Source organism: Manihot esculenta, chromosome 18, assembly GCF_001659605.2.
Source record: "Manihot esculenta cultivar AM560-2 chromosome 18, M.esculenta_v8, whole genome shotgun sequence".
In the NCBI taxonomy this organism is placed as follows: Eukaryota; Viridiplantae; Streptophyta; class Magnoliopsida; order Malpighiales; family Euphorbiaceae; genus Manihot; species Manihot esculenta.
In genome coordinates, this window is record NC_035178.2 from 11,709,279 (window position 1) to 11,718,500 (window position 9,222).

General features: G+C 26.6%; 1 pseudogene; it reads left to right on the top strand.

Annotated features, from left to right (window-relative positions):
• Window positions 1-480: 480 nt before the first annotated feature.
• On the top strand, window positions 481-7,059 carry LOC110606453 (annotated as a pseudogene).
• Window positions 7,060-9,222: the final 2,163 nt, after the last annotated feature.

Here is a 9,222-nt window from a genome sequence, read left to right on the forward strand (position 1 = left end):
AAAAAACTTAATTTTACTCAATGATAATTATAATATATTAATTATTTATTAACATTAATGTAATAGTAATATTTGGTTTAAATCGAAAACTTAATCGAATTGATTTAATTTAAAATTTTAATTTAATTTTTTATTTATTTTAATTTATTTTAATTTTTAATTTTAAAAATTTTAATTAATTTAGTTTGATGCAGTTTTATTTAAAAAAAATAAAAAAATCAAATCAAATTAATTAATAATAATAATAAATAATAATATAAAAAAATAAATTATATTAAAATTAAAATATTTTAATTAAATTTTAAAATATTAAAAATAAAATATAAAAAATATAAAAAATTATTAAAATTTTAATCTGATTAAATTAAATTAAATTAAATTAAATAAATAAATTTTATTTAATTTAATTTTTAATTAAAATTAATTTAATTTAATTTTTATAAATATTAAATTTTTAATTTTTAATTAATTCGATCGCGAACTAACCCATTTCTCACTGTGCTTTCATTCAAGGGTCTAGGTTTTCAATCTTTACAATGTTTATCTTTTACAAGTTTTCTCTTCCTTTCATTCAGTCGACTGCCCTTTCTTCTCTTCTTAATATCTTTCTCTTTCTTTTCTTCTCTATAAATTCGTCGTTGTCTCTCTCACATAGCTGTCATTATTATCGTCGCCTCTCCATCATTGTCGCTCTCTTCTCCCCCATCATTGCCAATCTCGATCTCGCCATCGGTGCGAATTTCGATCTCTCCATCGGTGCGAATTTCGATCTCTCCATCGGTGCTGCTCTAGATTGCATCGTCGATGCCGCTTGACATGGGCTATCTCTCACGTGATTGTCACTGTTATCGTCGCCTCCCCGCCACTGCTGTTCTCTTCTCTCTGTCACTGCCGCTCTCATCTTGTTGTCAGTGCGCATCTCAATCTCTTTGTCAATGCTGCTTTAAATCGCGTCGTTGATGTCGCTCTCAATTGCCGCACAGTTGCTCGACATGGGCCGTCGCTCACAAAATTCGTGAGTTTGTGGTTGGATTTATAATAAATATATTAGGGTGTAATTTTTATTTTGGATAACAATTAAATTTTGTAGTTTTAAATATTTTTGTTGGTAATTTTTAAATGGGAATATTTTCAATAATAGAGAAAATCCTTAAATTCTAAAAAATCACTTAAAAGTTAAAAATTATTAATCACTTCTATGAAAACATAAGTCTACATATTAAATTATTTAAAAATTGAATAACAAAAATTCATTTATAAAAAAAATGAAAACTTTTAAATATATAAATGAAAAAATTATCTTTTTTGTTTAAAAAAATTTTAGAAAAATCAATTATTACTTTTTCTTAATTTTGATAACCTTTATTCTATAAATGAAATATAATTTTATTTATTTATTATAAACTAATAAATTAATTCTAAATTTTATATTAATATATCACTCCTTTAATTAATTTGAAATATGAAATTATAATTTACGTATCTATTTATAATTTACAGTTAATTTTTAAATATTGTAATTTTTACAAGTTACTTATTATTGTATTTGTTTCAAACAATGTATTTAAAAGTATATTGAAAATGGACATATTAAGAAAGTTAATAAATAAATTATCATTAAAAAATCATATAATTTAGAACATATAAAAAAAATAAAAATAACCTTATCTTTATTGGAAAAAATAGTAATATATTTTGAAAAATAAAACAATTGTTTTAAAATAAAAATATGAAAAATTAATAATATATATAATAAAATAATAAATATAAAGAGTAAGAAAAAAAAAAACTGGTTTGTAAAATATAAAACATAACATAAATATTTGAGAGAACGGCAAATCTAATTTATAAGTTTATTTATCATATAATACTAAAATATTTATAACATTTTTATCAAGGGTAAAGTTTATTGTTGATTTCTGAATCGGAAGTGTTATAAATTTTAGATAATATAAAAAAATTTATTAATAGATTACAGTGTATTTAAGTTTGATATTTTTTATTTATTTAGAAAATTATAAGTTATTATTAATATTTTTATTTGTTTATAAAATTATAAGTTATGATAATAATAAATTTTATATTTTATGAGGAGAAAAGATGAGAATAATATATATTTTGAAAAATATATTTGTTAAATTAAAAATGAAAATTTTTATTTTTTTAATTTTTTAAATTAAAATATTTAAATCAATACAAACTTAATTATTTTTAAAAATTAAAAATTATTATAAATTGAGTAATATTTATAATATTTAAAAATTAAAATTTTATAATATATTAAAATTTATGATTGCTATTAAATGATAAATTTAATAATAAATAATTATAACTTATTAAAATATAATTGAATTCTCGTACCCTTAGCGGTATTCGGTTCAGTTCAAATTGAAAGAACTGAATTAATTTAAATATTTTATTTTATTTTTTATTTATTTTAATTCGGTTCGATTTTTAATTTTAAAAATTCCGGTTATTTTAATTTGGTTTAGTTTTAATAAAAAAAATTAAAAAAATTAAATCGAATTAATTAGTAATAATAATATATTATTTTCAATAATATAGAGAAATTAGATTTAATTAAATTTTAAAATATTAAAAATAAAGTATAAAAAATAAAAAATTTATTAAAAATCAAAACTGATCAAATCGAATCAAATTGAACTAAATCAGACCGATTTGATTTCTGATTAAAATCAATTTTGTTTGATTTTTTAAATATTCAAATTTTAATTTTTAATTTATTCAATTCGATTTGATTTTAAATCGAACCGACCGAATACTCACATCTACATAACAAAATTTAATTAGTATATAAATTTATAATATTATACTATTTGAACTACTCAATAATATTAAAATCACATTATATTATATTTTTTATATTGTAGAATAAAAAAAATGTAAAAATGAGACTTCAATTTAATTATTATTTATTTTTGTGCTAGATGAATGGTTTAAATTGAACGAAATTTTTGAGATGTTCTCAATTACGTAAATCATAATTGAAAACAATTATAATTTTTGAGTTTAAAACATATAATTTTTTTTAGATAAATATTATATGAAATGAAAAGATTAAAAAAAAATGACAAGTATTTTTTAATTTAAAAATAAATTTTTTTATATTTGATACAATAATTAATAGGCTAAAATTAGTTTATACTTTCTTAAAATTTTAGAAGCTTTATTATATATTAAAAAAATTATAAATTTAATTTTTATTAATATATTATTTATTAGTGAATTTATAGTGTGATATTATAATCTCTATTTATTTATATTATATATTAAATTTGATAAATATTACATTTTATTTTAATTTAATAGAAAATAATGTAAAAATAATATAGTTTTACTATAAATAGAATTTATTATATTTTCAAATATTTATTATATTATAATATATAATATAATTATAATAAATTTTCTTTTATTAATATATATATATATATATATATATATATATATATATATATTACTTGTTTATCTATTTAATTTTTTATTCTAAATAAGGTTTTTTTTTTAAAGCATTCTAAATAAGGTTAGATTGTATTTTTTAGAAATTATAATTTTTTTAATCCAATTAGAAACAAAGCCAAAATCATCACGGTGAGCGAAAAGAAGGAACCAGCTAAACGACCGGCATCCGAGCAGAAGAAGAGTATTGTTTTCCACCGGTCTTCGTCGTCTCTATGGAAATCCGATTTAGAAGAGAAGATTGGTTCTGCTATATTCATGGCTAATCTCTCCCTTGTTTACGCTATTAGCTGATCAAAACAAACTTAAATTTCAGTCAGTCCTTCCACTGTAAGTAAAAAATTTTCAACCACAATTTTCATTAATTTATTTTTACTGAAACTCTGAAATTCATCAAAGATTATTTTTTTCTCAAGTGATTTTGGCTCATAGGATACTGTGGCTTTCTATTATGGCATCTTCTTCTTCTGCTACTATTCGTAAGCGCAAATATGATGTGTTTCTAAGCGTCAGAGGAGAGGACACTCGTGATAATTTTACTAGCAATCTCTATGATGCTCTGTGTCGTAAAAAGATCAAGACCTTCATTGACAATAACCTTGAAAGAGGGAAAGATATAACACCTGCCCCCTTCTTAGAATAATTGAGGAATCATTCATTTCTGTGACTATTTTCTCAAGAAATTATGCATCTTCGCCGTGGTGCTTGGATGAAATGGTGAAGATACTTGAATTTAAGGAAAGTTTTGGCAGATTGTTTTGCCAATTTTCTACCATGTAGATCCGCCTGATGTAGGAGAATAAAGGGGGAGTTTTGCAGATGCACTGATGGAGCTTGAGAAGAACTTTAAGGAGAAAATGGAGAAGGTGTCGTGGTGGAGGGCTAACTTGCTCAAAGCAGCTAGTATATCTGGATGGGATTCCCAGGTTACAAGGTATGTGTAAAATCTTCTAGTCAAGTTTTGGGAAGATTGTGTGCTTGCAAATGTTGAAGTTAAACCCAAAAAAAAAAAAAACTCAGATATTTCTCTATTATTTTCCTTGTTTCTCTTCATTATGCAAATAGACATTTTCCCCCATTACTTTTTAATCTTTATTAGGTCCGAGGCTGAACTTGTCAAAGAAATTGTGGAACATGTTTTGAAGAAATTGAATCATGCATCCTCCTCAAGAGATTCAAAGGGCTTAATTGGAATAGAACAAATAACAAGAATATTAGACATTGCGTTGCCAAATGTTTATTTTGTTGGACGTTAGGGTATGGGAGGAATAGGTGAAACAACTATTTGAAAAGCTATTTTCAGCCGTCTCTCAAGTCAACTTGAAGATTGCTGCTTTCTTGAAACTATTAAGGAAGAATCAGAACAATTTGGATGGCTTGTTCATTTGAGAGAAAAGCTTCTCTCTGAAATACTGGAGGAAGAAAATCTGCATATTCCCACTCTCAACATAGGATCCAATTCCGTTGAGGATAGACTCCAGAGAAAAAGGGTTTTGCTTGTTCTCGATGATGTGGACTAGTTAGACTCCCTAATTAGAAGATCTGATCTTGGTTTGGGAAGTAGAGTTATTGTCACGTCTAGAGATAGGCAAGTTCTTAAGAATATTGTTGTTGACATATATGAAGTGGAGGGATTAAATGGTGATGGAGCTCTTCATTTGTTCAGTTTGAATGCTTTTAAGAAAAATTATCCCATTTCCGATAAATTGGAGCTATCAAATCGGGTGGTGAACTATGCTCAAGGAAACCCCTTAACACTTAAAGTCTTGGTTTCATTTCTTTTTGATAGAAGAAAACAAGAGTGGGAAAGTGCACTTGATAAACTTGGAAGAATTCCTCAGCCTAAAATTTCTCATGTATTGAGAATAAGTTGTGGTGCTCTAGATGATGAAGAGAAAAATATATTTCTTGATATTGCATGTTTTTTAAGAGGGCAACAAATTGATTTCACAAAGCGAATACTAGATAGTTGTGATTTCTCAGCAAACTTTGGAATTAGTGCTCTCCTTGATAAATGCCTTATTAGCAACCTAGGAGATTGGGATGCATGACTTGTTGCAAGAAATGGCACAAGAAATTGTTTGCCAAGAATCTATTAAAGAGCTGGGAAGCGCAGTAGATTGTGGAATCCTATTGATGCTTCTAAAGTGTTGACCAAAAATCTGGTGAGAGCCATAATTCATGATCAATATCCATGTGAGAGCCATAATTCATGATCAATATCCATGCGCGCGTACGCATATATATGTTCCACATAGAAAACTGTATAACTTACGTTTAAATCCTTATTTTGATGATCAGGGAACTGAAAAGGTTGAAGGAATATTCTTAGACACGTCTGACATGGGAGAGATGTATCTGAGTTCTAAAGCTTTTGTGGGAATGTACAGTCTTAGACTACTCAAAATCTACGATTCTAGAGTTGGAAGGAACTGTAAAGTATACCTTCCGTGTGGTCTTGATTTTCTTTCTGATGAGTTGAGGTATCTTTACTGGAATAGATATCCTTTCAGCTTTCTGCCATCTAATTTTCAAGCCGAAAATCTTGTTGAGCTTAACCTAGCTTGTAGCTACGTTGAACAACTATGGACCGGGGTGCAGGTATGCTATATTATTTATCTCAATTCCTTTTCTTTTTCCACTTTCTTTCAAAGATGCATGTAGGGTGGGGTATGCTAATATATTTTGGCTAATTATATTGTCTTATAGAATATTGTGAGTTTGAAAGAGATCAACCTCAACAATTCTAAACACTTGGCCACATTTCCGGACATGTCACAAGCCAAGAACCTTGAGAGAGCCAATCTTGAATATTGTACTAGCTTCGTAAAAGTTTCCTCATCTATTCGGTTTCTAGAAAAGCTTACTGATTAAAATAAGAGATGCTGCACAAGTCTTGTGAGTTTCAGTAGTGGCATTAAATTGAGTTCTCTCAAGTCTCTTAACCTTTCTGGCTGCTCAAATCTTACAATGTATCCGGAATTTGCGGAGAATATCATGTATTTAAATTTAAGAGAGACTGCAGTAGAACAAATTCCCAAATCAATTGGACGACTCAGTGGACTTGTTGCATTGAATAGGAAGGATTGTAAGCGACTCTGCTTTCTTCCAGAGAACTTGCATGACTTGAAATCACTTAAGACCATTGATCTCTCTGGCTGCTCGTGTATTGCTAGCTTTCCAAATATTTCAACGAATATCCGATACTTGTATTTGAGTGAAACTGCATTAGAAGAAGTCCCTTCAACTATTGGTTGTCTCTCTAGTCTCTCTAGTTTGGATCTGATGAACTGTAAAAGGTTGAAGAATCTCTCTCGTGGCATTTGTTAGCATCACTTGAAAAGCTTGTTGTCTCTGGTTGTTCAAGCATAACCAAGTTCCCAGAGGTTGGAAAAAAATATAAGGAAGTTGCTTTTGGATAGGACTGCCGTAGAAGAAATTCCCTGATCAATTGAACGTTTCTTTCAACTGAATGAATTGAGCCTGCAAAACTGCACAAGTTTCACATTCTTCCAAGTTGTGTTTGTAAGTTGAAATCTCTGCAAAAGCTTAATCTCTCAGGATGCTTCATGTTTAAAAGTTTTCTGGAAATTTTGGAGTTAATGGGATCATTGAGATACCTATATTTAGATGGAACAGCCATAAGAAGGTTACCATCACCAATTGAAAATTTGAAGGGGCTTTCCACCTTGAAGTTGAGAAACTGTGAAAAGCTTGAGGAATTCTCATGGTTGACCTCACTCATAGGCCATTAGAAGCACATTTACAATACCTGCGGAAGCTTTTTCTAACTTATTGCAGGATAAGTGATGTGCCTCGCTGCATTGGCGACATGTTCTCACTAGAAGCATTAGATATGAGTGGAAATAGTTTTACAAAGATACCTGATAGCATCAGTAAGCTCTCAGAGCTGCAATACCTTGGTTTAAGGGATTGCAAGAATCTAATATCTATAGAAACACTACCACCATTGTTGAAAAAATTAGATGGGACTAATTAGTAAACTTAAACTTTCTAAAATTTTAAGGGACCAACTAATAAGTTTTTTAAAATTATAGAGACTAAATAATAAAATATTTAACTGGAAAATTGAAAAACTAACTAGTAGATTTTTTAAAATGCTAGAGATTAATGCATTTTTCAAAATAAAGGGATCAACTATTGAATTTCTCCATACTATAGGATAATATAATCCTATAGTAATTTATCTAAAATAATATGCATTTACTATTCGAAAAATGTTACTAACAGTCTAGAAAAGTATAAATGTATATACATTCATTCTGAAATAATTAAAGTTTACAAAATGAACTCTAACTCCACTGAATTATGCAACTAGTGAAGTGGATGTAAGGATAAACTAAAAAGTAAGACTGCTAAACTGAATCATAAAAAAAATCTCAAATGTTAAAATATGAGGGGTGAATATAACTATTCAATAAGTGGATAAATAAATAACAAATAGGAAATAAATAAGATTTTAATATGTAATAGTACCACATAATATGCTAAAATAAGTCGGCTAAATAAATTTAATTATTTTAAATAATATTATCAAACTAAAATATAATATACTAAAATTATTTATATAATAACACGAAAATTCATAAAGGGTCTATACACTCATAACATGCATCTTATAGATAATATTGGCATATCAGATGCAAAAATACAGGTAGTCTGAGAGCAATGTTAGTATATTGAGCTCTATGATGACGATATTGACCTAAAAGCAAATAAAATTATGCTGATCATACACGTGTGCATAACTATTTCAAAAAGTGACCACTCAAAATACGCTCCAAAGACTATATGTATATGAAGTATTATCCCTATAAGCTGAACTGAGAATAAATCATTCGTCATGCTATCTAATCGATGCATATACATAATTTAGTCTATTATTTTTAGTTATAATATAAAATTCTTTTCATTTATTTGAAGAGTATAAATTTATCATTATTTATTTTTATTTTTTTATAATAAAATATTACTTCTCATATTATATATAGATATAAATTTAATAAAAATATAAGAGTTATAAATTTATCTATTCACCTGTGCCGAAGATAAAATAAAGACTGGAGTACTCTTACAATTTAGAATAAGAGTTGGATTTTCTTCTAAAATTATAAAAAATATAACGCATTAAAAAAAAGAATTCAAATACTAGAATACAAATGTGAATGTGAGATGCATATTAACTTTTGAATATTCTAATAAAAATTCATCAGTATTTCAGCATAAATTAAAATATTATTAGCTGCCTAAGAAAATATAAATGCATATACATTCATTCCAGGACAATTAAATTTCACAATTTTAATTAATCCGACCTCTACTTAAATTATGCCACTGGTGGAATGAATGCAAATGAACAGATAAATAAATAAATAATAAAGAAAAATAAATAAGATTTTGATACGTACTTAACAGTATCATATAATATACTAACATAAATCAGTTGGATAAATATATATAATATTATCAGGCTGAAATAAAATCTATGGAAATTATTTATCCAATAACATAAAATTTCATAAAGAATCTAATACATTTATAACATGATTCTTATAGATAATGGTAACATTTCATATGTAATAAATAAAAATAGAAAGTCATTTTCATTAAAATAATTTATTTTTTTAATTATGAAAATATTTTCTATTAATTAAATTTTTTAAATACGCAAATTAGGGGGAGCAGTATTCAGTTCAAACCGAAAAAACCGATCGAACTGAA